This window comes from Gymnoscopelus microlampas (assembly GCF_963454915.1).
Source record: "Gymnoscopelus microlampas genome assembly, chromosome: 11".
Taxonomy (NCBI): domain Eukaryota; kingdom Metazoa; phylum Chordata; class Actinopteri; order Myctophiformes; family Myctophidae; genus Gymnoscopelus; species Gymnoscopelus microlampas.
In genome coordinates, this window is record NC_139948.1 from 53,729,740 (window position 1) to 53,745,012 (window position 15,273).

A 15,273-nucleotide genomic window follows, 5' to 3' on the forward strand; every position below is an offset into this window, starting at 1 on the left:
CCCCGGGGCAAATCCGGCGGTATTACAGAAAAACAAATGACAGTATTGTGGAATACTGTCATTTGTTTTCCGAGGCGAACTTTTCCGCCCAGCCCAATACTTATGGAATACTTTCATTGCGTAAGCAAGGAAATACTTCGTTTTGTTGTTACTTTTGGGTCAATTTATTTATTTATTTATTAAGTAGCTGTGTAATAAGCGGGATAATGCATGGGGAGGTGGTCGTTATTGGTGGTTATGCACCTTGGCTCCGCCTCGGTGCATAATCACCCTGTCAGGCTTTTATTTTCAATAATGACCACCTACCCATGCATTATCCCTTGCCTAATCAATGGAGTGATTATTTTTTATTTCTTGTCCACCTTTGGAGTTACATCATGGCAAGGTAACTACACGACCCAAACCTCTACCAAAGTTGTCTTGCCCTTTAAGGAACCCTGAGGGTCCCTGACCTTTGAGAACCATTGTTTTTAGAGTGAAATAACCTCAGGCTGTGATCATAGCTGAGAACACTTTACAAATATAAAGGTTCCAACTGGTACCTGCAACACTACACACACACACACACACACACACACACACACACACACACACACACACACACACACACACACACACACACACACACACACACACACACACACACACACAGATAGGTTGGGGGTCTGTAACCATGACGACAAATAAACATGTTAAATTGTGATGAAGAGAAAAAGGGTCTTCCTCATGGTGTGCATATGCTAATGATCAATGACCGTGTGCGAGTGCAGAGACATTGCTGATTGGCTGACTGACTTTTCTAAAAATGATTTGTAGGATTAGTGATGTCTGAACCTCAGTAACATCATAACAGTCTACTGTCATGATAAAAATGATCTTTATTTATCATTATAAATAAGTAGTGATGTCTGAACCTCAGTAACATCATAACAGTCTACTGTCATGATAAAAATGATCTTTATTTATCATTATAAATAAGTAGTGATGTCTGAACCTCAGTAACATCATAACAGTCTACTGTCATGATAAAAATGATCTTTATTTATCATTATAAATAAGTAGTGATGTCTGAACCTCAGTAACATCATAACAGTCTACTGTCATGATAAAAAATGATCTTTATTTATCATTATAAATAAGTAGTGATGTCTGAACCTCAGTAAGTGTCTGTCATGATAAACATGTATGTTGTATGAAGGTGGATCAAGGACCCACTGCACACATTCAGCAAAGCCTTTCACATGGAATAATGTATATCTGACATGTTTATATAACTGTATGTTCAACTCCAGGCTGGATGCATTAGTGTTGCTTCACTATATTTTTACACCAGTTGTTTTGACTTATTGATAAACTTTGTACATGTTATCCGTGTGTCATGTCTACCTGAATGGATCAGAGCTCTAAACCAATCACAATCTCTACTGATAATATGTTGTCTTTATTGACAGGTCCTGTATCCAATCATCTGACACTCTACACACTTCTTACAACACAAGAACACGGTAAGACTTAATGTGCTTGGAATGTAAAATATGGAATAAATGAACAACATGATTTATATTCATATTATATGAAAAGTATTTAGTTCTGGTTCCTCAGTCATTTCTATGTTTTTATAGGTGTTTCTGCAGGCTTTGTATAACATAGTGGTTCTACAAGCACATCAGTGCATGCAGTGCAGGTGGTTTCACAAAAGTTACTTCTCTGAAACAAGAGTTACAAGGTCCTATGATTTTTCTTTACAAATGTTTTATATTTATACAATCTGTATGGTAAAGTATGTTAATATAATATAACTTATATAATTGGGGTGGTTATATTTTGTCTCCCTGCTCTTCTATTGAGACATTTAGATCAGGTCATGTCTCACCTAGACACAGGATCTGACATGAATTGTGACCTGATGTGTCAGTATAGGAAATCAAAGGTTGTTTGTGTGGAGACCAAGCAAGTCGACTTGTCTGTCGCCATCTTGTTTTGACAGGGTGAAGTTCACCGCTGTGCATGTCGACGCCATCTTGTTTTGACAGGGTGAAGTTCACCGCTGTGCATGTCGACGCCATCTTGTTTTGACAGGGTGAAGTTCACCGCTGTGCATGTCGACGCCATCTTGTTTTGACAGGGTGAAGTTAACAGTTGTGCGCGTGGGTAGATATGCAACTTCCTCTGCTCTCATGAGAGCAGAGGATGTGGTCACAAAGAACCACATGCCTTGCAAACAACACCTTCCTCTCTGCAACCACCATCTCTGCAGGCATGGATGCAGATTTATGTTGGGTGGGTAGGGTACTCAACAACAAGTCACACACCCACATCAACCAAGTTTTAACCCCTTAATCAGAAATACCTGATGAATGTCAGTTGGAAACATTTTACTCGCAATAAAATACTTTTTTTTTGCTGTAAGTGAAGACAGTGTGCGTGATCACCATTCTTTCCTGTCTCATGCACTGGCTGCCTGCTCCTACGCACCTGTCCCAGTATGTGTGCAAAAAGACATTTTTTTTACTACATTTCAAGTCATACAATTTGATTATTGGCTGATGATGAAATCATAACTGGCATAAGGACTTTGCAGATTACAGGGAGAGAGTTTGAATGAGTTTGAACGTGCATCCTGTGCACCAAGCATCACACAACAGTCAGTCATCTGACCGACACATTTCCTGTGGGTGCTCTGCTTTCTCATTGGGTGCTCGGGCTCCCCGGCACCCACAGGATTGGCGCTAATATCTGCAGGTCTCTGCACGATACGATACGATACGATACACTGAACAGAGAGAATGTTCTGTTTTCTATGTCAACTGTATGCATGCAGAATGAGCATGTAAGGTATTGTGTCATATCACCAGATGTTACTTATAATCTGATGAAAATATATGTGTAATCACTGTAATCAAACGCCCTTCATGACAGTTACTCTATGCATTTAGTATTATTATTATTGTTTATAGAACAGATGGTCTCAGTTTAAAGTGAGCTCCATGTCCTAATCTTTGAAGCTGAATATTATTGTATCTTGACAAAAAGGTCACAGTTGATGGCCCTGGATCTGATAATTTGTACCAAATAGATATTAGAGGTACAAACCCTAACCTAACCCTAACCCTGGAATATAATGACTGTGATCTGAGTGCAGCTTTGTCAGCGACGTGTCACTCATGTGTGACTCCTGTTATTTCCTCATAGTAATGTTTTGAGGCTCTGGGGTTCACGCTGGTCCCCAGGAACACTAAGCTGACCGTGCTTTTGTGGTGGCGGCCCCAGAGCTGTGGAACAATCTCCCCCCACCAGAGCATGTGAGCGGAGCGGGGGGGAAATGCTGCTGGTGGCTCCAGGGGGCTGTTGTCACGCTCGCTATCAGCTCATGTTGATTCCGAGTAGCGCTCCAACCTTTTTATAAACCCGCTACGTTATAAATCGTCTCGCTCCGCTCACATGCTCTGCCCCCCCACATCAGATCTGATAAGTCCATGGAGATGTTTAAGTCCTTACTAAAAACTCACCTTTTCTCTCTGGCTTTTAACATTCACTCCTAAATATTCCTATTTTAACTCCTATCTAACGTTTCCTACCTTCTGTGTACATACTGTAGGTGTAAATGAACAATCTGGCTCTATGTCTCCTATATGCATACATGTTATGTGTTTGAGGTCTGTAACTCTTAGAGTGTACACGTGGAACCAAATGGACCCTTACAGGTCTGTAACTCTGAGAGTTTAAGTAATGGGACCAAATGGAACCTCGGTAACATAACACTCTACTGTCATGATAAACATGATCTTTATTTATCATTATAAATAAGTAGTGATGTCTGAACCTCAGTAACATCATAACAGTCTGCTGTCATGATAAAAAATATCTTTATTTATCATTATAAATAAGTAGCGATGTCTGAACCTCAGTAACATCATAACAGTCTACTCTCATGATAAACATGATCTTTATTTATCATTATAAATAAGTAGTGATGTCTGAACCTCAGTAAGTGTCTGTCATGATAAACATGTATGTTGTATGAAGGTGGATCAAGGACCCACTGCACACATTCAGCAAAGCCTTTCACATGGAATAATGTATATCTGTAGGGGTGTGCCGATACACTAATTTCACCAAACGATACGATACGATATTTTGCTCACAACTTCGATACGATTTCGATACGATACGATACGCACTTTTTTATTATGAAAATATATGGGGGAGAAAAAAACAAATGCAAACAAATAATTATGTTTTTGCATTATTCAGACATGCAAACTTGTAGCTTTTCAGCTACAATAGCCGTTTTGAAACGGCAAAATAGGGCAATAGTGTGACACCTGACCCGGAAAAAAACAACATATTGTCACCCTTTTCACCCCGGGGCTGTTTGCATGCCTGATTATTATTATTGTAGTAAAAAAAAAAAAAAAAAAAAAAAACATTTTTTTTTTTTTCAAAACGATATTTTTTTTTTCAAAACGATACATATCGTCGCGAAAACGTATCGCGATATATCGCGGGACGATATATCGGCACACCCCTATATATCTGACATGTTTATATAACTGTATGTTCAACTCCAGGCTGAATGCATTAGTGTTGCTTCACTATATTTTTACACCAGTTGTTTTGACTTATTGATAAACTTTGTACATGTTATCCGTGTGTCATGTCTACCTGAATGGATCAGAGCTCTAAACCAATCACAATCTCTACTGATAATATGTTGTCTTTATTGCCAGGTCCTGTATCCAATCATCTGACACTCTACACACTTCTTACAACACAAGAACACGGTAAGACTTAGGGCTGGTACACATTGCAAGACGTTAGGTCCGATATTGCTGTCGCCGAAATTTTTGGGCGCTCGCCGACAAAACCTCCCGACCTGACGCAGATCGGCCTTTGATCGGCGAGATAATGCTCTGTGTGTGTGAAAGGCTCTGCGACCCGATGTGGCCGCGATTCTCCGCTCTGCGACGGCTTTCCGACCGTTTTCAGATATCTAAATTGTTAGATATTCATCTCTGTCTGGGACAGGACAACAGACAATATCATACACTACGAACGGGGCTGCGAGCACCTTGCGAGGAGATGCACGCTACAGCCAATGAGAGCACATTACAGCCACCGTGGCTATAGGGGAGCGTCGCTGGACCTGACCACAATAAACAGTCCCTACCGCAATATTACCGTCCAGTCCTCTAATAAGTTAACATTATAAAACAAAATGAGAAAGTGAGCGAGCCTGGTGGGCTGTGTATTTTAGAGGAATTGTACAGAGAGAGAGAGAGACAGAGAGCGAGAGCGAGCGCTCTCTCTCTGTGTGTGCGTGTGTGTGTGTGTGTGTGTGTGTGTGTGTCGTTGTCTGTGTTGCCAGATTTTGCGAGAGAAATAAGCAACCAGGTTTGTGAAAACAAGCCCAACAAAAGCGACTATGAGCACTTTAAGCCTATATACAAATACATTGGAAACTTGAAAATAGACGATCTACAAGCTCACGTTGTAGATAGGCTATTTTTAAAGAAGACATGGGGGGGGGGGGGAATATTTACAAAATCCACACAGATCTTGAATGGGGGTCTATGGCACAACATGTTTTCAGAAGGGGGAGGTCTGCGCCTCTGTGGACAATTAATTATTATTATTAATTTGGGGGTCCTTGCCATGAAAATGTTTGAGAACAACTGGTTCAAACAACATTAGGAAACAAGGCCAAAAAAACAACTACACTTTCAAGCAACTTTACAGAAAAACAATCCCAAAGTCGCTTATAATAAGCAGACATGGCACTGACCGCTTCTGCGCTCTTGACGAGCGAGCGAGAGAGAGAGCGAGAGAGGGGGGAGAGAGAGAGGGCCCGGGGGGAGAGGCATATCACGGGATACGTCGATTAAAATTAATTAGAATAAACACAAATGTATGTATTGGGTCTGACTCTGGAGATAGCATCCTAGTGAACTATCCTACAGTGTGTCAGCCCTTGTCGGGGATCAATCGTGTTGTGAAGACCGCTTCGATATTATGACAGCCGATTTCAAGAAATAAACTCCTGCAGTGTGTTATGCTTAACGATCAGATGACCCCCCGAGCACTGTAAGGTCCTGCAGTGTGTACCTGCCCTTAATGTGCTTGGAATGTAAAATATGGAATAAATGAACAACATGATTTATATTCATATTCATCCTGGGTTGTGTATCGTTTACATTATGAGTCATTTTAGGAGAGTTGAGTGATGTGTAAATATTAAAGATAAATATGGATCAGCAGCTCAGCTTTAATCACATTGTTAATAAATCACTTTCATCAATTTGTTTGATTTATTCTAGTTCTGTCCAATACATATTGAGATATTTAGAACATAATTATCAACATTATCTCCTCCCATGTTGTATATGAGGAGGAGAGGAGAGGAGAGAGGAGAGGAGAGGAGGGGAGGAGAGCTGGATGATTGATAAGAGTCAGTTATGTTTGTCAGTTATACAAATGCAGATTTACAAACTCACATGAAAAGATACATGTGCACTGTGCCAACATGGGGGGTGTGTGTGTGTGTGTGTGTGTGTGTGTGTGTGTGTGTGTGTGTGTGTGTGTGTGTGTGTGTGTGTGTGTGTGTGTCTTATATCAAAGACCATCACTTTTATGTCTTTTAACTGAACAATAATAAGTGAATCATTTAATTAAAATAAAACTGACTACATTAGTCACTAGTTTAAGGTGAATAATAAAGGACAGATTGATTATGAATTAGTTTTTATGCACATCAAATAATAATGCAACAATGATTGATGTAACTGTTAAAATACTCATGACACTGGATCAAGTTTCATGTTGGCTTCACATGGTTGAGCTTCAGTTCCTTATTAGTTTTTCTCACTTCACTTTTTAGCTGTAAAAATCTAGTCACATGATGTGTGGTTTGTCTGAAAGAGTCTTTCAAAGTTCCCTTTCTTCACCATCTCTGCAGAGTTGCTGAAGAGACAAATACTGTACATTTCCTATTTGACATGACAACAACTAAATATTCATCTTGTCATAATTGCTCTTATATTGGTCACAGTACAGTGTGATGTTACAATGATGCTAAAAGGATAACACATTGTGGTCCTGTCATTCAATTCATCACTCATGAACATTAAACATCACAAAGAGAGGAAGAAAAGGGAAGTGCAGAGACGTGTGGTCAGAGTAGAGAAGCTGCTTCCTGTCATCACAGACAACAGGAAGTGAGCTTAGTTTCAACACACTGAGCAGACATGTTGCCTGGCAACAGCTAGGGAGGGACATGTCACACACATTGACTGGCGTTTACAGTAGCCAATGGGACGAGGTTATCAGTCTGCTCCCCATGCCTGTCTGTCTGTCTGTCTGTCTGTCTGTCTGTCTGTCTGCATGGGGGTGAGCTTGTTGATCTGCCATGGATGCCATTTATTCACAGTGTCAATTTAACTCAGAGAGTGTTTGAACCTAATTTTACATTTAATGTACACAAAAATGTGTTTTTATTTTTTTATTTTTTTCCACAAAAATTTGGTACAAATTTTACATTTACACACTCACTCCAGAGGGACACATTGCATACACCGGACCATTCTATGTCACACAAAAGTAACAAAAATAGCCGATCTACAAGCTCAAAACACATGCATTTTGAGCTTGGAGATCTGCTATTTTTTAATTGGAATTCATTTTTTTTGGACTATTTTTTAATTAGAATCATGAAAAAAAAATAAAAAAAAAATATGGGGGCACGGTGGCGCAGACGGTAGCGCTGTCGCCTCACAGCTAGAAGGTCCTGGGTTCGATTCCCGCCAGGGACGCTGTGGGCACTGGGGGCGTGTCTTCTCCTCCGCGTCATCAGCGCCCATACCCAGGGTGGGGTTGGCGAAAGGGCCTACTCTGTGTGGAGTTTGCATGTTCTCCCCGTGTCTCCTAGGGTAGTTAATACCCTCACAAAAAAACATGTAGTAATCCTGGTCGCTATACCGCCTCCCCCATGACAGCCGGGGCGCCTGATGGAGGAGAAAGGAACTGGTTGGAATAACGTGTTCCTTCCACGCGCTACGTCCAACCAGGGAAACTCTCCCCTGTCAGGTGACAAGAAGGTCAGTTGGCTCTCATGCACTGAAGGAAGCATGAGCTCGGCCCTGGCCTCCCTGGCTGTGGGGGACTGGTGTAGTGCTGGTATAGGGCTGGTGCAGCGCCCAGGATCACTTAGAAAATTGGCACTGGGTGAAAAAAATGGGTTACAAAAATCACGGGATAAAAATTATAAAAATAAAAAAAAAGAATCCTGAAAAATAACATGTTTTATTTAATTTCAAATGCATTTAGTTATACTTATGTTAACTTTATGAACTTAAATAAAAAAACATTGGACATAAAAAAGTACTTTTACTTCTACTCCACTACATCTCAGAGGCAAATATTATACTTTTACTCCACTACAATTATTTGAAAACATTACTTAGTTACTAAGTAGATTGTGATTATTATTACAAAAATACATAACCACTTCAGCCCTATATACATTTCGGCCATTTGAAAATAGCCGATCTACAAGCTCACAAAGTGTTGTGATGTGACGCATTGTGAGCTTGTAGATCTGCTATTTTCAAAGGATTTTTATACATTTTGTACATTTTAAAACTTGGGACATTCTGCATAATGAGTAATGGACTTTTGGGGGAGGGGAGGGGAGAGGAGAGGGGAGAGAGCTGTATGATTGATAGGTGTCAGTTATGCTTTTCAGTGAAGGAGTACTGCATGGGAGGGGTCAAGTCACTACACACACACACACACACACACACACACACACACACACACACACACACACACACTATAAATGCCTCTGTTTAGACCATCAATAACATTATACAGTGTCACACATTTTGCCTCCCATGTGCGTCAATGGCGTCTGCCCGGCCCGCTAGGCTGACTGTAGAGAAGCTGCTTCCTGTCATCACAGACAACAGGAAGTGAGCTTAGTTTCAACACACTGAGCAGACATGTTGCCTGGCAACAGCTAGGGCGGGACATGTCACACATATTGACTGGCGTTTACAGTAGCCAATGGGACGAGGTTATCAGTCTGCTCCCCATGCCTGTCTGTCTGTCTGTCTGTCTGTCTGTCTGTCTGTCTGTCTGTCTGAATGGGGGTGAGCTTGTAGATCTGCCTTGGATGCCATTTATTCACAGTGTCAATGTAACTCAGAGAGTGTTTGAACCAAATGGACCTGTAAGGGTCCATTTGGTTCAGATCAGATCCTAGATCAGTGAAGGTGTGTGTCTTCCCACAGACAGACAGAGTTGTGAACTTAACAGTTAATACAAGCAACACAACTTATCTTAACTATTTCTCTGTCAAACATGTTTAGGATCATTTTAACGTCGACTCAGGTTTCTGTGTTTCACAGTTTATAAGTTGCAAGTTCAATATTTAGACTTTAATATAATTTAGATTTTAATTTTATCAGACAATTTACAAACCCATTGTAACTTCAAACTCCATTTTAATCATGATAGATACATTAAAACACACCCCTCTGCTTCTGGTGACTGATATTGTCCTTCTAATGAATGTTAGACTCATTAAAACACACATCTCTGCTTAGTGACTGATATTGTCCTTCTAATGAATGTTAGACTCATTAAAACACACATCTCTGCTTAGTGACTGATATTGTCCTTCTAATGAATGTTAGACTCATTAAAACACATGTCTCTGCTTCTAGTGACTGATATTGTCCTTCTAATTAATGTTAGACTAATTAAAACACGTCTCTGCTTCTAGTGACTGATATTGTCCTTCTAATACTCGAGGGGGTCATGTTTTTTTAAACAAGCTTCTCTCAGTCTTCACTCATCCTACTACAGCAACAAAAACATTATCATCATTATCATTATCATTATTATTACCCTTATCATTGTTGTTGAAGTAACGCTAAACAAGCTTCTCTTAGTCTTATTGTTGCCAAGTCTGCTTAAATAGTGAGACTTTTGTCTGTTTTTTTTCCCAGAGTTCTGGGTAAAATACAGAGACGCTGTGGCTTTGGGGAGGAGTGTCAATCATATTGACTGACAGTTCAAGTAAGTGTGTAATGTTATAATACATAATACAGAGATTTGGTGTTGACAGAAAAAACGCGTCCAAGAAATGTAAGTCTGTTTTACTAAGAATAGAGGGTTTAAGTAGGCTACATAATAATAATATAATAACTTTATTTATATAGCACTTTTTAAAACATGAGTTACAAAGTGCTGAACAGCAGTATGTTCAAGCATGAAATATATAAGTAAGGTAAAATAAAACGTTTAAAAAAGTAAGTTAATTCTGACAAGCAATAAAGAAAACACATTTAAACAAACTTAAAAGAGACCAAAATAACGTTGGTCTCGTTGGCCACATCAACAAACAGTAATTTAATGTATTATTCAGCTATTCTTGATTGTGCTCACATAAGATATTCAGATGAGATAAACTAAACAGTGCAAAGTATTCAGGCCATTCACCACAAACACATAGGGACGTTTACATTTATGCATGTGTTATGTGTTTGTTCTGGCTGTAAGAAAACTACAAGAGACAAACCCGCCCAGTGGAGAGAACACAGGACATATCTGTGCTATTGGTTGATGTCTATCACTGCTGGGTGATAGTTTACCCAACCCGATCGCCAGAGGAAACGTTCTCATTGAACGTTTTTCAACGTTTCTCAAAATCCGTGCATAGACTACTGGAAAACCACAAATTCCGTGCATAGCCGCCTCGCATCTCCCCCATTGTGACTAAACCATTTCGGAGGCGCGCAGTCTCAAGGTAATTGTCGCCGTGTGAAGGACCACCGAGCGAGCTAAAGCGAGCGAGTTGCCGTCCTGAACATTGCGACATTCCCTTGAGCCTACTCAGCGCCGTTTGAGTTACGTACCGATAGGCACAGAATCGTACATGTTGTTGTGGGGACTGCTCTACTTCCGTTTTTTTCCGGGTTGCGACTGGTTACGCCCACCGTGGGACTCCCCGTACATATGCACGGAATTTGGGGGTTTCTAGGCGACTATGCACGGAATGACATGCACAAATCCGTGCAATGTATACTAATTCTCTGGCGATCAGGCTGGTTTACCACAGAGGAACCCGGACACGTGCATCAGATCATCAACTTGTCGCATTGGGACGGTCTTACAGGTTTTTCTCATATCATGGGAGTGGATGGAACTTCCTTTAGTGTGGACTTACATGTCTTGGATGCTTTTTTTCTGTCAACACCAAATCTCTTTACCAAAAATAGCCGAGCTACAAGCTCACAAAGCTTCGTGCTGCGACGCGTTGTGAGCTTGTAGATCGGCTATTTTTGGCTACCAACACATTTGTACTTTTACTCAAGTAAATTTAGAATTCCGGACTTTTACTTGTAACAGAATATTTCTACTTTGTAGAATTGATACTTTTACTTAAGTAAACAACAACAATACTTGTTCCACCACTGCATAACACATGCACTCGTATTTCAATAAATGTAAACGTCCTTATTTATTTGTGGTGAATGGCCTGAATACTTTGCACTGTTTAGTTTATCCCATCTGAATAGCTTATGTGAGCACAATAAACAATAACAGTATTGATACTTTTACTTAAGTACAAAATGTGAGTACTTTTTCCACCACTGATAGTGAGTACAATGATACTTGTACTGTAGAATATTGACACGGTGCACATTTTATAATGTTATTAATAAGTTAACATTAACATTAAAATATACGTTTGCTGGAAGTTACTTATTATGAAGGAGTCTCTCTGCTTAACATACAATGCTTCATTATAATGTCTTAGGTCGCCATCTAGCGGCAAAACATTTGAATTCATATGAATCTGTCATTCATAAATATTGATGTAATGTAGCCTAACTTAAACCCTTTACTCTCAGTAAAAACTGACCTGCATTTCTTGGACGCTTTTTTCTGTCAACACCAAATCTCTGTGCCAAAAATTGTCAAACTACAAGCTCACAACGCGGCGCAGGGTGACACGTTGTGAGCTTGTAGATCGGCTATTTCTGGCTTATGTTCCCCCATGCTGGGGTTCATGTGGTTAATACTATTCATAATAATGTAATGATGTTTTCATTTTGTCAAGGTGCACTAATGTTTTCATATTGCTGGATAATATGGATAATATTAATATTTTATATTGTACATGTATAATGTTTTCATGTTGAGTTAGTAGTGTTACTCCTCTGTCCTCACTTGTACAAATAGCTCTAGTCATAAGAACTACACATCCACTAGTCATAAGAACTACACATCCACTAGTTATAAGAACTACACATCCACTAGTCATAAGAACTACACATCCACTAGTCATAAGAACTACACATCCACTAGTCATAAGAACTACACATCCACTAGTTATAAGAACTACACATCCACTAGTCATAAGAACTACACATCCACTAGTCATAAGAACTACACATCCACTAGTCATAAGAACTACACATCCACTAGTCATAAGAACTACACATCCACTAGTCATAAGAACTACACATCCACTAGTCATAAGAACTACACATCCACTAGTCATAAGAACTACACATCCACTAGTCATAAGAACTACACATCCACTAGTCAAAGAACTACACATCCTGAAAAACGTCACTGCCCCACCAGCTGCTCAAAGCCCAGGGGCCTGTTCCTCAAAAGGTGAATTAGAGCTAAAGCCTGGCTTTAACACCTATCCTGGCTTAATTTAGCCAGGATTAGGGCTGAATCGGTTCCATGAAAGCTGAAATATCTTGAAGATTAGTTTAGCCACTTCACCCTGGCTAAGTTTAGCCATGACCCGATTCCACAAAAGAGAATTGAAGCAAGCCTACCTTAGTTACCATGGCAATTTAGCTGTGAAGTTAGCCTGGTCAGGAGCAGGCTAACAGCCAAGTTTACTTAATCCAGTGCCTTTGTTCTTCAAGTTTTTCCACAGTTAATTCAACACATGTGTTTGTATATGGACTAATTTGAATGACCCTGCATTCAAATAAAATGAAATAAATACAATAAGATATAATCAAATTAATTATATTACTGAAATAGTGTGTGACCATGAATCAGAATTATTTCACAATGACTCATGTGATATGTCATTGTCACTCACTGTTAATAAAAAATGTCTTATATATATATATATATATATATATATATATATATATATATATATATATATATATATATATATATATATATATATATAAAAATATTAGTTACGGGTTTAAAAGAGCCTCTTCACTGAATGTAAGTGAGGAGCATATTTTAAATGATCAATTTCTAGTCAATGGAGAAATGTTTAGAGAAATGGTCTAGCTCGACAAAGTCGCTCCTTTTCAGCCTGGCTTGGCGTTCATGGAACCGAATAAACCAGGCTGTACGGACCTGACTTTGTCAAGCCTGGATTTGACTTAAGGCCAGGCTTATTTAATTCACCTTTCGAGGAACAGGCCCCTGGAAGATATCAAAGTAACGGCCGGAAATGTCCGGAAGTTCTGCATGGGCTTGTGACAACTAGCGCCACCTTGTGGCGTGTGTCTGGACGCACCTATCCACACGTTTCCTAGGGCGTTGTGGGCATCACTTCCTGTCCATTTGATCAGGCATAAGGGTTCAAATGGACAGGAAGTGATGCCCACAACGCCCTAGGAAACTTGTGGATAGGGTGAGAGGAAATGAGCGGATACAGTAGGCGGGCTTTAGACCGGATGTGAGCACTGAACAGGAAATAGAAGCACATTGAAACATACAGTATAGTCAGAAACAGTCAGAAACCTAGAACAGATCTACAAGCTCACAGCGTGTTGCTGTGCAACGTGTTGTGAGCTTGTAGATCTGCTATTTTCAAATAGCCAAAGTATAGTAATAGGGCTGTGGTTAGTTTGCGATTTGTAGTAATAATGTAACTATATAAAAGTAACTAAAGCTTTCAAATAATTGTAACAAAAGTACTTTATATACTTTCTACTTAAAGGAGGAGTTCACCCAAAAAATGACTTATTTTCTATCAATTGCACACCCTATGAAGCCTTGAATCCATGGATTATTTTTTGTTTTTGTGGCATTCATAAGCTAATAATTTGATTCCCGTCTCCTACCGGTTAATGTATCCGGTAGGAGACACAAAGTAGATTATTTGTGTCTCCTACCGGATACACACCCGGTCATCAAATTATTGTCTTAGGAATGCCACAAAAACAAAAATAAATCAATGAAATCAAGGCTTCATGGGGTGTGTAATTGATAGAAAATAAGTCCTTTTTGGGTGAACTCCTTTAATTACCACATAAGACCTGTAAATAAAACATATAAAATAGGTATTTGATGGAGATGAATTATAATGATGTATTGATATAGTTTTGTTGTGATGTAACTGACAGACATGATGTGCTTTGATAAATTACATCCTAAAACATAAAGAATAAAAATAAGATCATTAATGAGACAGAATATGGTGACTGTCAGGCAGAAACCTTGTATCTCCATTATTTAAACTGTAAATTAAGGTCCTGCTTCATCATACAAGTGTGTCACACTAAAGTAGTGAAAATAGCTGATCTACAAGCTCACAACGCACCAGGAAGAAACACACTGTGAGCTTGTAGATTGGCTATTTTCACCATTTAAAAACGTTTTTATAATGATAATTAAAAAGGAACAGTTTTGGACACATATGATGTTTCCACCTGACAGAGACGATGTTATGTTTAAAAGCAGCTTAAATTCAGAATGTTCATTTCCAGAGACATTGAATAATAATGTGATTTATTTCAGGAACAGTCAAAGTGTCTTTGTTTACAAAGAAATGCCTGTTCAGTCACACATTCATATGTAAGGTTTTTATGACCACAATTCATATCAATGTGTTTATTCCTTGTTCAAACTATGAAAGACATTCAGTTGTATTAAATCCTTCTGTCTTTTAAAAAAAATCAATGATTTGTCACATAAAACTGCAATTGTCTCCACCAGGCCGAAAGGCGAGAGAGTATGTTTTGCACCCTGTCCGTCCGTCCTTCCATGTGTGTGTGTCGTTCTGTCTGTGGACCTTTGGTACTGTTGGCTTGATGGCAGTGAAACTGTGCACACACACTCCCTGGATGCCAGAGCAGAACCTCTGCCCCACATTTTTCACATGGGCCTGTTATAGCGCCACCAGGAGGCCGCTTTTTGCAAAACACATTTTTGACAGTCCTCCTACAGGATTTGTCCAAAAATCCCTCAAGTCAGTACTCAGTTTCTTTCAAA

The 15,273-nt window shown here is 39.4% G+C and overlaps 1 protein-coding gene across 1 annotated transcript in view; it reads left to right on the top strand.

Annotated features, from left to right (window-relative positions):
• Positions 1–15,273, top strand: part of LOC311054870 (NLR family CARD domain-containing protein 3-like) — a gene marked incomplete at its 3' end in the record, with an annotated part of 60,536 nt that overhangs the window by 17,796 nt on the left and 27,467 nt on the right. Inside the window, exon 4 of the mRNA XM_084070867.1 lies at positions 10,027–10,077. The remainder of the gene's footprint in view (positions 1–10,026; positions 10,078–15,273) is intronic.